This window comes from Lynx canadensis, chromosome A1 (assembly GCF_007474595.2).
Source record: "Lynx canadensis isolate LIC74 chromosome A1, mLynCan4.pri.v2, whole genome shotgun sequence".
Taxonomy (NCBI): Eukaryota; Metazoa; Chordata; class Mammalia; order Carnivora; family Felidae; genus Lynx; species Lynx canadensis.
The window spans coordinates 212,002,539-212,021,343 of record NC_044303.2 but is presented as its reverse complement, the minus strand read 5'-3'; the positions used below and the strand labels follow the sequence as shown (position 1 = coordinate 212,021,343).

Genomic DNA, 18,805 nt, shown 5'->3' with positions numbered 1-18,805 from the left:
AAAAATGTTTATTTATTTTTGAGAGACACAGAACGCAAGTGGGGGTGGGGCAGCATGAGAGGTAGATACAGAATCTGAAGCAGGCTCCAGGCTCCAAGAGGTCAGCACAGAGCGCGACGTGGGACTCAAAAATCACAAACGGCGAGATTATTACCTGAGCCAAAGTCAGAATGCTTAACCGACTGAGCCACCCAGGTGCCCCAGAGAAAGGCAGATTTGTGGTAAATTTCAAGGAAAATCTTTCCAATGGTGACTACCATTTCCAAGTAGAGTGATATGTTTCATGAGGCAGTGGGTTGCTCATTGTAAGGTTTTAAACAAAAGGTTAAGTGTTAGAGAATAATTTTCTGCAAAGCACAAAAAGTCAGTCAGATGATGTGGGAGGCAACAGTCTCTCATATTTTTATTTACATAGCATAGTACAGCACACATAGGGGGTCCTCTAGATTTTATGTTCCTAGAGGAAAGAGACTATGTCATATCCATCCTTGCGTCTTGCCCACTCCTGAAATCCTAGTATAATGTTTTAAACATGGTAGGTGTGACTGATACATGTTTTGTCAATGTGGCTCTATAAGTAAAATCTTGCTGACAGATTAATGAAACTAATTTGTCTTCTGTACAGCCATAACTACTAGTCATTAAATTAGTTAAATTATCTCTAATAAGCTTCAACACTTGAGATTTTCACTGAAAAGAATAGATGTAACAGTCAACATTTATCTAGTTCTGAAAATATGGCAGCTACTGTGCTAAGAATTTTAAAACTTTTTTTAAATGTTTATTTATTTTTTGAGAGAGAGAGAGAAAGAGAGAGAGAGAGAGAGAGAGAGAGAGAGTGGAGGAGGGGCAGAGAGAGAGAGGGAGATACAGAATCTGAAGCAGGCTCCAGGCTCCGAGCTGTCAGCACAGAGCCTAATGCAGGGCTTGAACCCCCAAGCTGTGAGATCATGACCTGAGCCGAAGTCAGACACTTAACTGACTGAGCCACCCAGGCGCCCCTGTGCTAAGAATTTTAATAGGCATTCTCCCTCTCTCTCTCTCTTTTTAATTTTTGAGTAAACTCCATACTGTTTTCCAGAGTGGCTGCACCAGTTTACATTCCCATCGACAGTGCAAAAGTGTTCCCCTTTCTCTGCGTTCTTGCCAACATCTATTGTTTCCTGAGTTGTTCATTTTAGCCATTCTAACAGGTGTGAGGTGGTATCTCATTGCGGTTTTGATTTGTATTGCTCTGATAATGAGTGATGTTGAGCATCTTTTCATCTGTCTGTTAACTATCTGGATGTCTTCTTTGGAAAAGTGTCTATTCATATCTTCTGCCCATTGCTTCACCGGATTATTTTTTGGGGGGATGTTGAGTTTTTGACAAGTTCTTTACAGATTTTGGATACTGACCTTTTATCCAATAGGTCATTTACAAATATCTTCTACCTTATGACCCAGAATTGCACTACAAAGGATATAAAAATGCTGATTTGAAGGGACACATGCACCCCAATGTTTATAGCTGCATTATAAAAAATAGCTAAATTATGAAAAGAGCCCAAATGTCCACTGACTGATGACTGGGTAAAGAAGATGTGATATATATATATATATATATATATATATATATATATATATATACAATGAAATATTATTCAGCAATCAAAAAAATGAAATCTTGCCATTTGCAACAATGTGGATGGAACTACAGTGTATTATGCTAAGTGAAATAAGTCAGTTAGAGAAAGATAAATATCATATTTCCCTCATATGTGTAATTTAAGATACACAACAGATGGGGGCGCCTGGGTGGCTTGGTCGGTTAAGTGTCTGACTCTTGGTTTCTGCTCAGGTCATGATCTCATGGCTCTGCCCTGGCAGGGTTGAGCCTGCTTGGGATTCTCTTTCTCTCCCTCTCTCTGCCCCTCCCCCACTCATACTATCTCTGTCTCTCTCAAAATAAATAAATAAATTAAACAACAACAACAACAACAACAGATGAACATAGGGGAAGGGAAGGAAAAATGAGATACAAACAGAGAGGCAGGCAAACCATAATAGATTCTTAAGTACAGAGAACAAACTGAGGGTTGCTGGTGGGGAGGTGGGTAGGGGCTGGGCTAAACGGGTGATGGGCATTGATGAGGACACTTGTTGGGATGAGCACTGGGTGTTATATGGAAGTGATGAATCACTAAATTCTGGGTTCTATTCCTGAAACCAATACTACACAGTATGTTAACTAACTTGAATTTAAATAAATAAATTAAAAAAGTAATAGGCATTCTCTTATTTAATTCTCCCCCAAAACCTATGAGGTAGGTAACATTACCATCCCCATTTTATTGATGAAGAAATTGAAATTCAGAGAAGCCTCATAGCTGGAAAGTGGCATCACCAAACTTGAACAGGAATTTCTTTGATGCCCAAGGCTGTGATCCAACCAAAACTTCACTCTGCTTTTCATTCATTCACTCATTCATTCATCCATTTATTATTCAACAAACATTGATTGGTTGCCTGCTATTTGTCAAGCACAGTGTTTTGGGTTCTGAAGATAGAGCTGTGAATATAAACAGATCAAGTCCATGCTCTGAAGCAACTGACATTCTGGCTGGGATTTAGCAGGAGTAGACAGACTATTAAATAAGAAGATATTAAGTGGTAATGTATCAGAAGGCACAGAAGTTAAAAAGATAATAAATAAGTCTCATCTGCACCAGAACTTCAGGGATAATGCCAATTGGTGACTTTACCAAAGCTCTTTCTTGTTTACTGCCATTGCCCCAAGTTTAGACTTTAGTCTTGATGAATTGTCAGATACACTCAGATTAAGAAGGAAGCTTCAAGAATTCTGGCAACTGAGGGGCGCCTGGGTGGCTCAGTCGGTTGAGTGTCCAACTTCGGCTCAGGTCATGATCTTACAGCTCCTGAGTTTGAGTCCTGCGTTGGGCTCTGTGCTGACAGCTCGGAGCCTGGAGCCTGCTTTGGAAACTGTGTCTCCCTCTCTTCTGCCCCTAACCCACTTGCATTCTGTCTCTCTCAAAAAGAAATAAACATGAAAAAATTTTAAAGAATTCTGGCAACTGATACAGATCATGTATGGCAGTGTGTATACATGTGTGTGATAGGTGTATGAAGCCTTCAAAGGGAAAATAACCCAATAAAGCACACAAGAATCATTCTTCAAGGGCAAGTCAAATCTGAGCACTGTTAAAATGGGAGACCAGAGGCAACATATGGAAAGGAATGGAAAGAGCTAGTTCAGTTAACCCAAAAGTAAAGAAGAAAAATAATCCAATTAAAAAAGTGGGCAATAGACATTTTCCTAAAGAAGACATACAGATGGACAACAGACACACGAAAAGGTGCTCAATACCATGCATTATCGGGGAAATACAAAACTACAATGAGATATCAACTCACACCTGTCAGAATGGCTAAAATCAACAACAGAAGAAACAACAGAGGTTGGCGAGGATGCAGAGAAAGGGGAACCCTCTTGCACTGTTGGTGGGAATGCAAACGGGTGCAGCCACTGTGGAACACAGTATGGAGGTTCCTCAAAAAGTTAAAAATAGAACTACCCTATAATCCAGCGATTGCCCTACTAGGGATTTTCTCAAAGAATACAAAAATACCAATTTGAAGGGATACATGTACCCAAAGTTTATAGCAGCATTATCAACATTGGCCAAATCATGGAAGGAGCCCAAATGTTCATCAACGGATGAATGGCTAAAGAAGATTACAATGGAATATTAGTCAGCCATAAAAAGAATAAAATCTTGCCTTGTGCAACAATGTGGTTGGAGCTAGAGAGTGTCATGCTAAGTGAAAGAAGTCAGTCAGAGAAAGACACATATCATATGATTTAAAAAAAAACAAAAGCACTTAAGCAACAAAACAAACCACAAAGGGGGAGAAAAAAGAGAGGAAGACCAAGAAACAGACTATTAACTATAGAGAACAAACTGAGGGTTGCTGGACGGGAGGTGGATGGGGGGATTTGCTAAATAGGTGATGGGTATTAAGGAGGGTACTTGTGATGAGTGCTGGGTGTTGTATGTAAGTTGTATGTATGAATCACTCAATTCTGCACCTGAAACTAATATTACACTGTATGTTAACTGACTAGAATTTATATACAAACATGGAAAAAAATAAGGAATAAAGATACCTCTGTTTCTCTTTTCTGAAACACAGAAATATGAAGAGCTTATATCCACCTGCCAGCCCCAAGTATTAAAAATCAATATTTATAACCAATGCTTCAATAGAGAGAGTGTCTGACCTGTATATAAGGCAGAGGCAGACACACTAATTTGGGTCAAGGGAGAGGGCCTTGTTTAGGGGGAACAGAGCTGCCAGAATGCCTGGAGTACAGGGAACCAAGGGAAATTCCAAAACCATGATGGAGATGGAGATTGAAGGAGAGGGAGTAAGAACGCTAAGGGTCAAATAAGGTAAAGCCAAATACCTTGTCAGGTCCAACAGGCAAGTCCTGACTGGGAATGGGGGACAGAGCCCAAAGGTCAGGGGCTAAGTACACACAAGTTCAGAGAAAGAAAGTGTGTCTTTTTGGATGTCAACAGCCAGGGGCATGTGTGGATGGCCTAGTTAAAGGTACAAGGTAGGAATCAACAGGGAGTAGTAATACAAAGTATTACCCTGGCAGTTGCAGAATTCCTTTGGTTCATAGATTGCAAGGTGATTTTCAGATTAGTGAGTGTCGATGGCATCAGCATAGTCTTTTTAGAAAAATGGTTAGAAACAGAGAACACAAATAATTAGTGAGCGTTTACTGATTGCCAGAAGCTGCTTTTCAGGACTTGCATGCGTGGTCCCATTTAATCTTCACAGGTCCGTGTTGAGCACAAAGCTCCTTAACAGAGACCTAATTAAAAAATGATTGAAAATAGGGTAGGTCTATTTTTAATTTTTTGAGGAACCTCCACACTATTTTCCAGAGTGGCTGCACCAATTTGCATTCCCACCAACAGTGCAAGAGGGTTCCTGTTTCTCCACATCTTCGCCAGCATCTATAGTCTCCTGATTTGTTCATTTTGGCCACTCTGACTGGCATGAGGTGATATCTGAGTGTGGTTTTGATTTGTATTTCCCTGATGAGGAGCGATGTTGAACATCTTTTCATGTGCCTGTTGGCCATCTGGATGTCTTCTTTAGAGAAGTGTCTATTCATGTTTTCTGCCCATTTCTTCACTGGATAAAGAAATTGTGGTTTATATACACAATGGAGTACTACATGGCAATCAGAAAGAATGAAATATGGCCCTTTGTAGCAACATGGATAGAACTGGAGAGTGTTATGCTAAGTGAAATAAGCCATACAGAGAAAGACAGATACCATATGGTTTCACTCTTATGTGGATCCTGAGAAACTTAACAGAAACCCATGGGGGAGGGGAAGGAAAAAAAAAGAGGTTAGAGTGGAAGAGAGCCAAAGCATAAGAGACTCTTAAAAACTGAGAACAAACTGAGGGTTGATGGGGGGTGGGGGGGGGGTGGGAGGGAGGGGAGGGTGGGTGATGGGTATTGAGGAGGGCACCTTTTGGGATGAGCACTGGGTGTTGTATGAAAACCAATTTGACAATAAACGTCATATATTGAAAAAAAATTTAAAAAATGATTGAAAATAGAAGTGACATTTGGAGGAAAACTATAAATCATCATCGTGAACTATAAGTCATCATCGTGAATAATTACTGTCATTCCTTCAACCATTTACTCATATATTTCTTCAGCCATTAGTCACTGAGCACCTAACATGTGTGGGGGTACTATTTAGGGTCTCTGTGTGGATGATTCTTATGGATTTTCATTGTTCAACAGAGAGGCCGTAGAAGAAGCAAAGAATTGTGAGTTGGAAAATCCGGCTTTCATTGCTAGCTCTGCCTCTAACTAGTGCTGTGGTCCTTGGACATGTCACTTTTCCCCTCTGTTTAATGTTCTAGTGTAAAACAAGAAGCCAGGACTACATGATGGTTGAGGTCTTTTAGAATTTAACATTAAAATATTTCGTAGCTTTTATAGTATGTTGCAATCTATAATGAATATCCACGTATATCCTATCATTATACCCCCATCTCCATCCAGTAAATAGTAATATTTACTTTAAAGCTTTAGAGGTGGAAATTTGTCAGGGCTTGAACCAAGTTTCTCTTGTCTTTCCCCTGGAACCCTTTGCCTTCTCTCTATGAGTTCATGCTTCATTTCCAGAAGAATTATAAGGGGATCAGAGGAAAAGAAAGAGATGCAGAAGACAAAGAGAAGTTGGAAGTAAAAAGGAAGATGTGTCAATTCTCAGGGGCTTTGTGTGTTGTCTCGGAAATCATTTAGGGTTGCTATGATCACTGAGAAAATATATCCAAAGGCACAAGGAGAGAAATCTTCTAGTTGGAGGAAATTACATGGAAACAGATTTGAGTTCAATAAAAGCCCACTTGCCCATTACTGGGAGAACAATAAATGAGTCATGTTAGAAGGAAGAAGGCCTGGGCTTGAAAGGAAAAATAATTGTTTAATGATTATTGTGTCCCAAGCTTGAAGTGAGATATCTGGTAGGAGACAAACTCTTTAAGCAGAGACTACATGAAACCCTAGAGGGCTTACTGACAAGGAGCAGGACAGAAAGAACAGTTAAGAGGGCTTATTTCAACTCTGAAATGCTATGATTCTTAGGCTCTAGGTTTGCGATTTAAGCTATAGTCTATAAATCCCTAAATCCAGAATTTAGATACTCCTGAAATCATCTGCTAGGAAAACTCAAGGCCCTTTTGTAGCTACTGATATTCAGGCCAAATTCCTCAAATTCATTTCTTTCCAAGAAGTTCCTTGTATGGATCCTTGGCAGAATATCCACCCTGACCTCCTGGTCTTGGCATTTCTGACCTCTCATTCTTGCCAAATATCCAGGATGGGAACTTCTCCGGAGGCCAGAGTTGAAGCCAAAGTTGGACCAACATACTGAAACTCTAGTCCTAACCATCAGTAGATTAACAGGGAGACCCTTGCATTTGTCCACTGCCCTTGTTTTCTAAAGTGTCTTCCACCTGCTAGCTTTACCAGAAGCATATAGGTCAACTGGCATTCTCTGAGGGTAATAACTTTAACAAGAGAAAGGATGTAGAAGTGCTTCATAATAGTGAAACACTGTGAAAGGTTAGAAGTTTTATGAGTGTTACAACCTGCTCAAGGTCACAGTTTGGCAAAGCCATATCTAAAGCACATTACTTCAAATCCTTTTGAGAGTGAGTATAAAGTAAATAAAGTGTATTACTGATAATTTAAAAAGAACCAAAGTCCAGGTCTTCTTGATTGACTACCAGGGAAAGGTAGAGTTTACAGTTGGATTTTACAACCACGACAATACCAAATTGGGATCACTGAAAAGTAGAGTAATTGTTCCAGTCCAGTGAACAGCCATGGCATAAATGTGACTCTGCACAAATTGGCCCACGGTCATTGTGACTGGGGCAACCATAGGTTGGATGCAGGGATGAGGCAGCCACTAGTAGTGGACCTGAATGAAATGGCTTTCTGTTTATTGTAGTCAGAGACCCCAGTACAAATCCATCTTCCTAAAGAAGCTTATAGCATCTACAAGCCAGGGTTATACTCCTAATTAAAATGACAATAAAAAACAACTTACAACTGGGGCGCCTGGGTGGCTCAGTCGGTTAAGCGTCCGACTTCGGCTCAGGTCACGATCTCGCACTCTGTGAGTTCGAGCCCCGCGTCGGGCTCTGGGCTGACGGCTCAGAGCCTGGAGCCTGCTTCAGATTCTGTGTCTCCCTCTCTCTCTGCCCCTCCCCCGTTCATGCTCTGTCTCTCTCTGTCTCAAAAATAAATAAACGTTAAAAAAAAATTAAAAACAAAACAAAACAACTTACAACTGATGAAAAGACTTTATCCAGAATTCTCAAGGAATTGGTTTAAAAAAATAATCCCCAATTGATTGCAATATTAAGAACATTTAAAAAAATGTTACCTCTCTCCTGATCTCTAAATCCCCATGAGGGGGCTTATGAAAAGGTTCTTTATGCATTTGAAGCCATTAATACCATAAATGGGGAAAGAAAATACTTTTTAAATTAAAATAGCAGATTGTTATGATTTTGGTAATATGATTTGAGAACACCTTTTTACCTGCAAATACAAGAGAATAAATATTTCCTGATTTTAGTATCCAAGGTTTAGGATTATTTAGGATTAGTAGCTAAAATTGTTTCTACTTTATACTGTATAATCAGGGAGATTGTTTAGAGAGGAATGTTAGGAGAAAATCTGTATTAGCTTTCCTGTGACTTCAGCCAGTTGAGGAGCATCAAAATGATATTTGTCTCTGGCCCTTGAACTGTTTTCTCCTTCAATCTTGAGGCAGTGTAGCTAATAACCCTTGTGGAGCAGCAAATAATTAGCATGTGTCAATGCTGACACCTCTGTTTTTCAATCTGGTTGTTTGTTTGACTGTCAGATGTTGCTTTTTTTAGGGGTAGTTGAACTTGGCAGAATCATAAGCTGTGCTTGTGTTCACTCTTTTGCTCCCAAGACTAATTTTACAGTGTTGTTTGGGGGGGGGGGGCAGTGAGTGGTGATGGTAATGAGAACATCTGAAAACATTAATTTGAGAACTGAAATGTCAACATGGGCACAAGGGACTAATTCCCTAGCTGATGGAAATCTTTAGCTTGAGGGTGTCATGTGCAGTTTCTTTTAGTCCCATAAACCAGGGGGCCTGGCTCCCCAGACTGAGGAGAACATAGCATCTAGTTGGATGATTTGCTTTACTTTGAGGTTCCTTAGGTCCTATATTTGTTCCAACAGCTTCATCTCAGGCTCTTCTGTTTTTTTTTTTTTTTCCTCATGGGTTTTGGTGACATTTTCCAAAGTAGCCCTATTGTATCAATCATTCATTTTTATTAAAGCAAATTTGTGTGCACTATTATGGTTATGTCCTAGCATACAGCATATTGGCTAGCATGATACATTGCATACAGGTGGTATTGTCCAATGATATGCACAAAATTTTAAACCAGACTTAAAGAGATATAAACATGACGTATGCCACCTTCTAGCCATGTCACCTTCAGGAAGACGTAAGTTAGATCACAGAGATCATGGCACTTTGCTCTTTGAAATGAAATACATAGAATGTTGTCCATCAATTGATGAATGGGTACATAAAATGTAGTATGTCCTAATCATGGAATATTATTTGGCAATACAAAGGGAATGAAGTAATGATATATGCTGCAACATGGACAAAGCTCAAAAACATTATCCGAGGGGAAAGAAGCCAGTCACAAAAGACCTCATATAGTATGATTCCATTTATACCAATTGTCCAGAAAAGACAAGTCTACAGAGACACAAAGTAGATTCATGGTTGCTCGGGGGTGGGGGCAGGGGAGAAAGGGGAATGGGAATTTGCTGCTAATATGTACTAAGTTCTTTTTTGAGGTGATGAAATGTTTTCAAAGTAAAATTTGAAAATGGTTGCAGAACTCTGTAAATATTCTAGAAACCACTGAGGTGTATACTTGAAACAGGTGTACTTTATGGTATATAAATTATATCACATAAAGCAGTTCAAAAGAAATGTCAGTGTGTTATTTCCCCTACTCACTTACAAAAATGGTAATAGATATTCTTTTATGTTCAGCAGCCCTCATGATTAGCAATACTCATTTTGGATAAACAGTGATGAACATGAAAGTATTTACTTCCCCTCTACCCCTCTCTACCTCCACAATGCCTTAATAATTAATCTTGTCCTCACTTGTAAACCGTCTGTCAAGTATTTGCTGGGAAATCAGAGTTCCAGAGATAATTGCTCCTCCATCTATTAAGTACAACTTTTAGGCCAAACCTTCGAATCTGCCTCCATCTCTGGCCCCTATCCTGTGTTCTCTTTCTTTTTCTTCCAAAACCTCACTGCCAAAGATTCAGTCTTGCAAATCAGAGCTGACCCAAAGCAAAGCCTCTGAAGCTCCAGATTGCAAAGGGAACCAGAGCCATTGTTAATGAATACAAAGTACTATAGATAAAAACTGAAGGAGAAAAGAAAAGATGGTGGCATACCCTCTCCTTTCTGGATGATGGTAGTGGAAAATGCAGGCAGCTTTAATTTCAAGAGCGGGCACCACAGCAGGAGTTAGACCAGAACAGGGATGCCAGTTGAGAGAACTCAAAAATTATGGTTGGCATTCAGGCACTGAGGGAAAAGTGTTTTCATCTGGAGTGTCCTGGGTTTGCTCCACATGCTGTACAGGCAACTAGGTCAATGGGAAAATTGTGTCCTTGGATAGAAATTCCAATCCAGTTTTTAGATATTGGGAGTCTTGTTTTCCACTCAGCTTTTCTGCATGCCTAACTGAGCTGCACGGAGATGAGCCACCATGGAGCTGTGCCACTCTGACAGAGCCCCAACTCTGCATTCTGTGTCTCTGGTCCAACAAGGTCAGGGAGGATTTATACAAAAGTCAAGGTATCAACCATGGCGAATGTGGAGTTGGAGCTTAATGGGTTTTAAGATAAGTTGGGGTTAACTGGTTTTCAGGAAGCCCTGAAATATCTAAAGATTCCAGTACCTTGGCTATATCCACTCCTTCATTGAGAGATCACTATATCATATAAGTCTTGATCACTTTATGCAAGGTTAATGTTTTCTTCCCACTCTGACACCTGTTTCCTCTTTCCTTTTGTTCCTTCCTCTTCCTTTACCTTCCATCCTCTGCCAGTGGCAGAGTAGTTTACCTCCTTTTCACTTGCACAGAAGGCAGGTAATGTGCCAAGCAGTGGGGTGAGAGTGGGTACAATGATTGGATTCTGCAAATATACTTTCCCTGTTCCCTCATCTCCCAGAGACCTGATCCTCACCAAGAAAGAAAGACAGACAGACAGACACACACACACACACACACACACACACACAGAGAGAGAGAGAGAGAGAGAGAGAGAGAGAGAGAGAGAGAGAGAGATTTCCCGTGGCACCAGGAAATCTGCCCAGAATCTAAAGAAGCCCAGTGACTCCAGTGACTTACTCTGGGCATCTGCAACCAGACAAAGTTTGGATGCTTGCCTCAGAATGCAGAGGGCAAAGGCAAAGCTTGCTAGATTTACTAAAGGTGCTTGGTAGGGTTTATTCGCTGATCTGAATGAACATCCTCAATGACAAGCCTGTGCAACTCAAAAGAAGCCCTACCTGTTTGATGATTACCCCTTGGCAAGCTGACTCTGCAGGCAGATTAGCATTTGCCTTGTGATATACAAGGCCTCGACTGCCCCCCCCCCCGCCGACCCCATCTCAAAAACAGAACCCCAATAATTGGATAACTTGCTTGTTAATGATGGTTGTACTTGTTTCCTTTGGCTTATTTTGTTCACAGCTCATGTGCAAAGAACCAAAATGGCCAGATTCAAAGCAGCTGTGGTTTCAGCAAAGCAGAATGAATGAGCCAGGAGAAGGGGAGGAACTGAGAGGGGTGAGGGCCAATGCAGCAGGACAAGCTGGAGGGGGTGAGCCATGAATCCTTCCAATTGCAAGCTTGAGTTTACCATGCCATCACTGCATTAGCAGCACCTGAGTTCACCTGGGTTCCATGGAACATGTCACACAGGATGGAACGTGTGTTTCTGAAGGAGCTGGCACTGGCCATGGAGCTTGGGCTATTCTCTCAATCCTTCTTGTCAAAAATCACTCTCCAGACAGAAGTGGGATTAGCTCTAAAACTGTGTAAAGTCAGGAGCCTAGCCTCAACAGAGGACACAGATGGAAACCTTCTCACAATATCATTTGTTTGGATGATATTGTGAGTTGAATTGCATTCCCCTAAAAGAGATGGTTAAGTCTCCCAGTACTTAGGAATGTGACCTCATTTGGAAATAGGGTCATTGGAGATATATTAGTAAAGATGAGGCCATACTGGTAATGAAGGGCCCTTAACCAACTATGACTGCTATTTTTCTAAGAAGTAGGGAAGAGACATAATGTACACATTTAACAACAGAGGCAGAGACCGGAGTGATGTAGCCTTCAAGCCAACGAATGCCACGGATTGTGGCCACCACCAGAAGCTAGCAAGAGGCAAGGAAAAATTCTACCAGAGTCTGAAAGGGAATGTGCCCCTGTGGAAACCTTGATTATAGACTTCTAGCCTCTAGAACTGTAAGAAAATAAATGTTGTTTTAAGTTATCCAGCTTTGGCACTTCGTTATGGAAACTCTAAGAAACTAACACAGATGGTTTGTGCCTGAGTGGGCTGGTGTGTTTATATAAACATCTTTTCTGTGATAAATTCATACTTTTATGAACCAATTTAAAACTTGCTAGTATTTTTAATTAGTGAAAATAGTTAGAAAGTGTGGGATGTGGTCAGCCTAATATGGGCATAGCACAGTCCCATTCTAGTATGGCATCTGGTCCTCCGGTGGGAAAGTTGCTACTGCCCTAAAAGGAGCCAGTGATGGCGTTCTGAGTTCACTGCTATGAAACCTTGTTAATTTCTATGAAAGGAGAGATCTAACCACTGGAAGGAGGTTTAAGAATGATTAAGGAGACTTGGATATTGGACAGATGCAAAAACCGCACAGGCAAATGGGGGCCAAAAGCATATGTATACTATTGGTACTTCCCCAGCAGGAGTGGAAGGAGGTACAGGAGAGAGGTAGTCCTAGAACCTCACCCTTCAATCTTCCTTCTGGCTTTGATGTTGCCACACATATTAGTATGTGTTCCCAGCAAAGTCACTAAAACCTCTAAGGGTTTCCATTTCCTTCAGGGGAAATTGCTTTCTTCGTTTATCAACCTATCCATATAACGCAGAGGAAGAAAAAGGTAAATTAACTCAACCTTCCACATCCCAGATTTTTAGAAAAGCTTTGTGTAGTCTCTAAAGCTTTTAGTCCCTTGGTTCTATGTCCAGAACACTCAAGACCATCAACATCTGCATACTCCAGGATCTTGACTCCTTTTTCTACAATATAGGCTCCATATACAGAAAGGCTGTCAACCCAAAAGTTATGTTGTGAGATCTGAATATATTACTGGATACATTGTTTTATTTTATTATTTCTTAAAAAAGCAAATCCCTGACATCAAGCTACTTTATCCCTACCTATTTCAGTCTATACATCTAGCAATTGTGACTCTATTCTTACATAACTATAGTATTTTCAGATCTAATATAATTAATAATTATTATTTGGTATCATCTCATCTGGATCTGGTTGTATTTTTGCAATTCAAAACAGGACAGAAATTAATGAATTAGTCTGTAAATTCTTCAGTTGGAAAGAAACTCAGATAAGCAACTGCTATTAATACCCAGTCAAGACAGAAGGCTACATGTCCTGTTTTCACATACCATAGACTGTTAGTACGTAACAAAGGACTCTGGTGATCACTCAGCTCAACTTTTTACTTGACAGATGGGAAGACTGAAGCCCTGAAAAGTCATGTAACATCACTAGTTAGAGGCCAAGGTAGGATTGTGACCCAATCCTCTGATCCCCATGCTATAGCAGACTGTCTCTTTAGGAATGGAGATGCCACAGGCTTTCTTAGTAAGCAAATCTATTATTTAATTCTGGTTATTGTCTCTGCTCACTAAACTCCCAATTAACTGCATTTTAATCTTGTTTCTTCTGTGGCAATAGAGACCAACTAGACTGAATTTTCTTTCTACTACTCTGTCATGCTTTTGGGGACTATCATTAAGTTGTGTGTTAGGCTCTTCCTGTGGGACTGAGCAGCCCTAAGTCAGATCCCTTGCTCACAGCACTTGTTTTCTCTCCTTAAAGGCTGTGCACCAGCAAATGAGGATCTCTGGACTACCAAAGCACAAGTTCGACAGAAGGACAAAAAGGTCTTGTTCCAATGAGCTGATGCTCTCGCTTTTGCCAAATAATTAGGAGAATTCACCATCAAAATAGAATGTGCTCAGAACCAGGCCCTATAGTCTTTTAAACGATGTTTATGGAAAAAACAAAACTCTATACATATGAAGATGGAAACGAAACCAGGAAGCCGAGATAGAGCTGGGATTGGATGGGCTCTTGAAATGTTCACTGAGATGATTAGGTGTTGCTTGAGGGGTGCTGATGGGTACTTTCTCCTTGGATTATCACACAAAGATCCGGTGCCATGGAGAGTTTATTGCTCTCTACAGACTCTGGAGAACAAGGTGGTGAATAAGTTAGAAGATTGCCAGGGTCCAAAGTTGCGTCTGGGTAAATTAAAACAGCAAATTGCAAAGTCTGAAGATTCAACTAACAACAACCAAAAATCCATGGATAAATACATTATTTTGACTACAGGATACCAAAATACTAGTCTGACTACTGTTTTCCCTAAAGCAGGCACCCTTCTGATTGCCCCCTGGCAATAAATTACAGCACAACGTCAGTTAACTGGGGCTTAATTTGATTAACTGAAAAAAAAAAAAAGTGCTTTCTGTCACATTCCACTTGATGAAAAGTGAAGTGGCAATACAGCAGCAAGCCAGTATCAGGACTTTATTAATACAATCTCTAAGGCAATGGTTCCTAAAATCTGTCTCATATCTGAATCACCAGGAAACCTTAAAACATGCGGATTCCTGGCTCGCCTGACACCAAGCATTCTGATTTAATGGGGCTACTACCGGAACATTAGAATCCTAATGTGGAGCAAAGTTTAAGCACCATTGTTCTAAGGTATTTCTTGAGGTTGAGATGATGCGTCCCAGTCACCCAAACCATGTATAACCTTGGGTCAAGGAACTTTTTTTTTCCCTTTGAATCTACTGATCCAAAGAAGAACAATCTATTTAAGGCTACATAAAGAAAACTATAATTTAATGTGGTGTAGGGTTTTGTGCTATTTTTCCTTAAGAGTTCTATTCTGTTGCTTTCAAAATTAAGAATCTGAAAACAAATACTTCTTTACTATTTGGTCAGAAAAACAAACAAATTCTATCCTTGGGAAATCAGCTAAGGAAAAGCAAAAGGAAGGAGAGAGGGACAGGATGAGAAGCACAGAGGGGAAATCAAATCTCAGAGCTGCTTACTGTCTGGGTCCCTTGACTTCCTCAGCACACTCAGCATTTCTGGCTATCTTGTCCCACAAGCCTTCTGTCAAAGTTTTTGGGTGGACTGGCTTCTGGTGAGAAAGAAAGGCAGTAAAGGCAGAAGATAAGAAAGAGCATGCGACCAGTCCCATCCACTTGGCCTCCTGTTTGCACCTTAAGGCCCATTTGGAGGCACTAGCACAGAGGTCTAGGACTTTTAAAAGTCCAGCAAGAAAGCCATTGTTTTACACACTTCTGTCTTTCCAGTGGTTCGTGTATTTTAAACCAATCTCCTTCACAGATACAGTTATCTGATTCATCGATACATCTGCGTGCACATGGTGAGAAGCTATTCTCTGACTTCAAAGAAATGTACACTCCTTAAATAACAAGGCAAGACAAGAAAAGAAACATGGAAGCAATTACTGAATTGTATCAGCTCTTTTATTGGAAGGACATATTCCTTTTTATTTTTTTTATTTTTTATTTTTTTTTAATTTTTTTTTTTCAACGTTTATTTATTTTTGCGACAGAGAGAGACAGAGCATGAACGGGGGAGGGGCAGAGAGAGAGGGAGACACAGAATCAGAAACAGGCTCCAGGCTCTGAGCCATCAGCCCAGAGCCCGACGCGGGGCTCGAACTCACGGACCGCGAGATCGTGACCTGGCTGAAGTCGGACGCTTAACCGACTGCGCCACCCAGGCGCCCCAGGACATATTCCTTTTTAGTGGAGCCAACCAGTAGGAAACATTTTGAAATATTAAAGTGTTAAAATATTAAAATGTTTAATCCCATCTTATGAATGAAAATAGCCATTTACACACACACACACACACACACACACACACACACACACACATTTAAAGAGAGTACAATCTGAAAAAAAATGTTGAAATTTAGTGGTCTAATTTGGGCTGGGTTAGGTCCAAACCTCTGGCTGGAGGTTCAGGACTTATTTGAAACTGTTCTGACAAAAATCATAAGGTTTTGTAGCTAAAAGCTAAAAATTTAAAAGATATTATAGTATTTCCAGTTTTGCAAGATGAAAAGAGTTCTGGAGATTGGTTGCACATCATTGTGAATGCATTACTGAACTGTGTGTACTTCAAAATGGTTAAGATAGTAAAGTTCTGCTTTGTGCATTTTAGCACAATTAAAAAGGGAGGAAATATCATGGTAACCATAACATTCTCATTGAATAGATGGACAGCTTATTTATTTAGTAACTTGTTTACTTTTAATTGCTTATTTAGTAACTTGTTTGCTTTTGGGGGGGGTGGGAAATGGAAGGAGAACTGGGAATTTATGGAAAATAGAACATACTTTAAAATTGATGTATAGTTTGGTTTCATTAGGCATAAGTCAATGAAATTCAAAAATTATCAATGAGAGAAATATCTGTGTAGAGAATCAAAAGGAAGAGTAGCTATATACTTATATCCTATTTTCAAAGACTTAAAGTCCTCATTTTGGGTTAGCATATACAACATGGTATCCAGTCAGAAACAATTGTATGGTTCAGAACAGGTTCCTAGATCATTCAGAAATTCTTAAAAGTACACTGATACTGTTAAAGATTACTTTATTTAGACATATTTTAGAAGCTATCAATTGGGTTTTTTTTCTACCATTATTTTATTTGCTGCTGAGAAAAACATCTGTTAATTAATTAATGATATGCCAAATATTTAAAGGTGTACCCCAGTTTCAAAGGTAATAAAATGTATTTAAAAGTTCATAGAATTGAATATATATGGTATAAAGAAGATAACCCATCATACTTTATTAGTAAATTTAGCTAGCTAGGAACCTAAAAAATAGACATTTCCCTTGAGGGCCAGGTGTAGGTACATACCTCAAATGTTAAAAGGAGCCAAAGCAACAGGTTAAAGTAATGAAAAAAAGTCCCCGTTACATTCTAACCTTTGTTATGCCATAGAATAATCTGCACTTGAGAGAAGTTTTAATGGAGATGATAACTCAAAGATAGTTCTTGCCAAAGCCAATTAGGGAATCAGATATTACACACATATATTTTTTTCTTGATAGCCTATTAATTTTCCAAATAGTTTTGGATATACTTGTATTGCATTTCAAGAAATACACAGAATGGAAAACAAACTGGAGAATTAGAACGAGTGAAAAAGTAATAGAAACTGAAACATCTTTTATTTTTATTTAAAAAACATTTTTTTTAACGTTTTATTTATTTTTGAGACAGAGAGAGACAGAGCATGAACAGGGGAGGGGCAGAGAGAGAGAGAGGGAGACACAGAACCGGAAGCAGGCTCCAGGCTCTGAGCCATCAGCCCAGAGCCCGATGCGGGGCTCGAACTCACGGACCGCGAGATCGTGACCTGAGCTGAAGTTGGACGCTTAACGGACTGAGCCACCCAGGCGCCCCTGAAACATCTTTTAAAAATGAGTAGAGAAGACCATGGGGGAAGGGAAGGGGAAAAAATAGTTACAAACAGAGACAGAGGGAGGCAAACCATAAGAGACCCTTAAATACAGAGAACAAACTTAGAGTTGATGGGTGAGGTGGGGGAAGGGAGAAAATGGGTGATGGGCATTGAGGAAGGCACTTGTTGGGATGAGCACTGGGTGTTGTATGTAAGTGATGAACCATGGGAATCTACCCCAAAAACCAACAGCACACTTTACCCACTTTAGCCAATCTGACAATAAATTATATTAAAAAAAATAAATAAACATTAAGAAATTTTTAAATAAAAAATAAAAATATGAGACATAGTAGAATGTTGTTTTCTAAATACAATAAATGTGCAATTTCATATGATTTTTTCACTCTAATGTCCTTTATGGTAATTTAATTTTGAAAAACGGTATTATCTCTAATTAACAAAGCAAATTTAAACTGATTTAAAAATAAAAATGGATGATATTAATACTCAAAAAATAAAATGAAAATGAGTAGAGAAAATAAAAGCCCTTGAAAAAATGTAATTGGTGAAAATAAAACCATGAACATTACAAATAGAACTTTTTTTTAAAGAATACGAATTGAGACATGCATTTATGAGTTAATGTCAAGTTTATAAGAAAATGAAATGAAGTAAAATTCTCCATCCCCAACTCTGAGCATTATGGTTACTCAAGATTTGAGCAAAATAGAAATAATACACTATTAGGTTTATTAGAGGCTGAAAGAACCAGTCGTAACTCATTAAAAGACTGACTCTCTTTGATCTTTAACATGGTGGAGGTGACTCCTTTTTAATTCTATTCAACCTAATGAATGAGGAGAAAGGTCTTCTAAACCTCTATTATGCCTGTAGCTTTTCACTTTGGGCAGAACTGCTTTTTCTTTTTTTCTTTTTTAAGTCTATAATAATACTTTTGAGTAGTCGTAAGAGATTTGAATAACCTTTAAAGCCCATATCAATCTGCCAGTTTATGGTCAATTGTACTAAATTGGCATTTAGGATTATGTAGTCACCATTCTTGGGGGTCATCCATTCCTGGGGAAATGTAATGGTAATAACTTGAACATTTCTTTGCCTGGTCGTCTCATTTTTGGATTATAATATGAATAATTCAACTCCTTTCAACAAAAGTGAATGCTTACCTAGGTAAATGTTGCTTTCCTGGGGAATATAAAAAATATATGCAAAGTATAGTCCTGTTAGGGATGGGCTTTGGCTTTATTACATGGGGAAGGAGGGGAAGGCAACTGTGCAATGACTGTAACTCCAAGAAGAAAAATAGGAGGGTTGCTATTTA

The 18,805-nt window shown here is 39.4% G+C and overlaps 1 protein-coding gene across 2 annotated transcripts in view; it reads right to left on the bottom strand.

The window, feature by feature from the left end:
- PRLR (prolactin receptor) overlaps positions 1 to 18,805 on the bottom strand; it is a 162,434-nt gene that overhangs the window by 46,164 nt on the left and 97,465 nt on the right. The gene's annotated exons all lie outside the window — the stretch shown is intronic.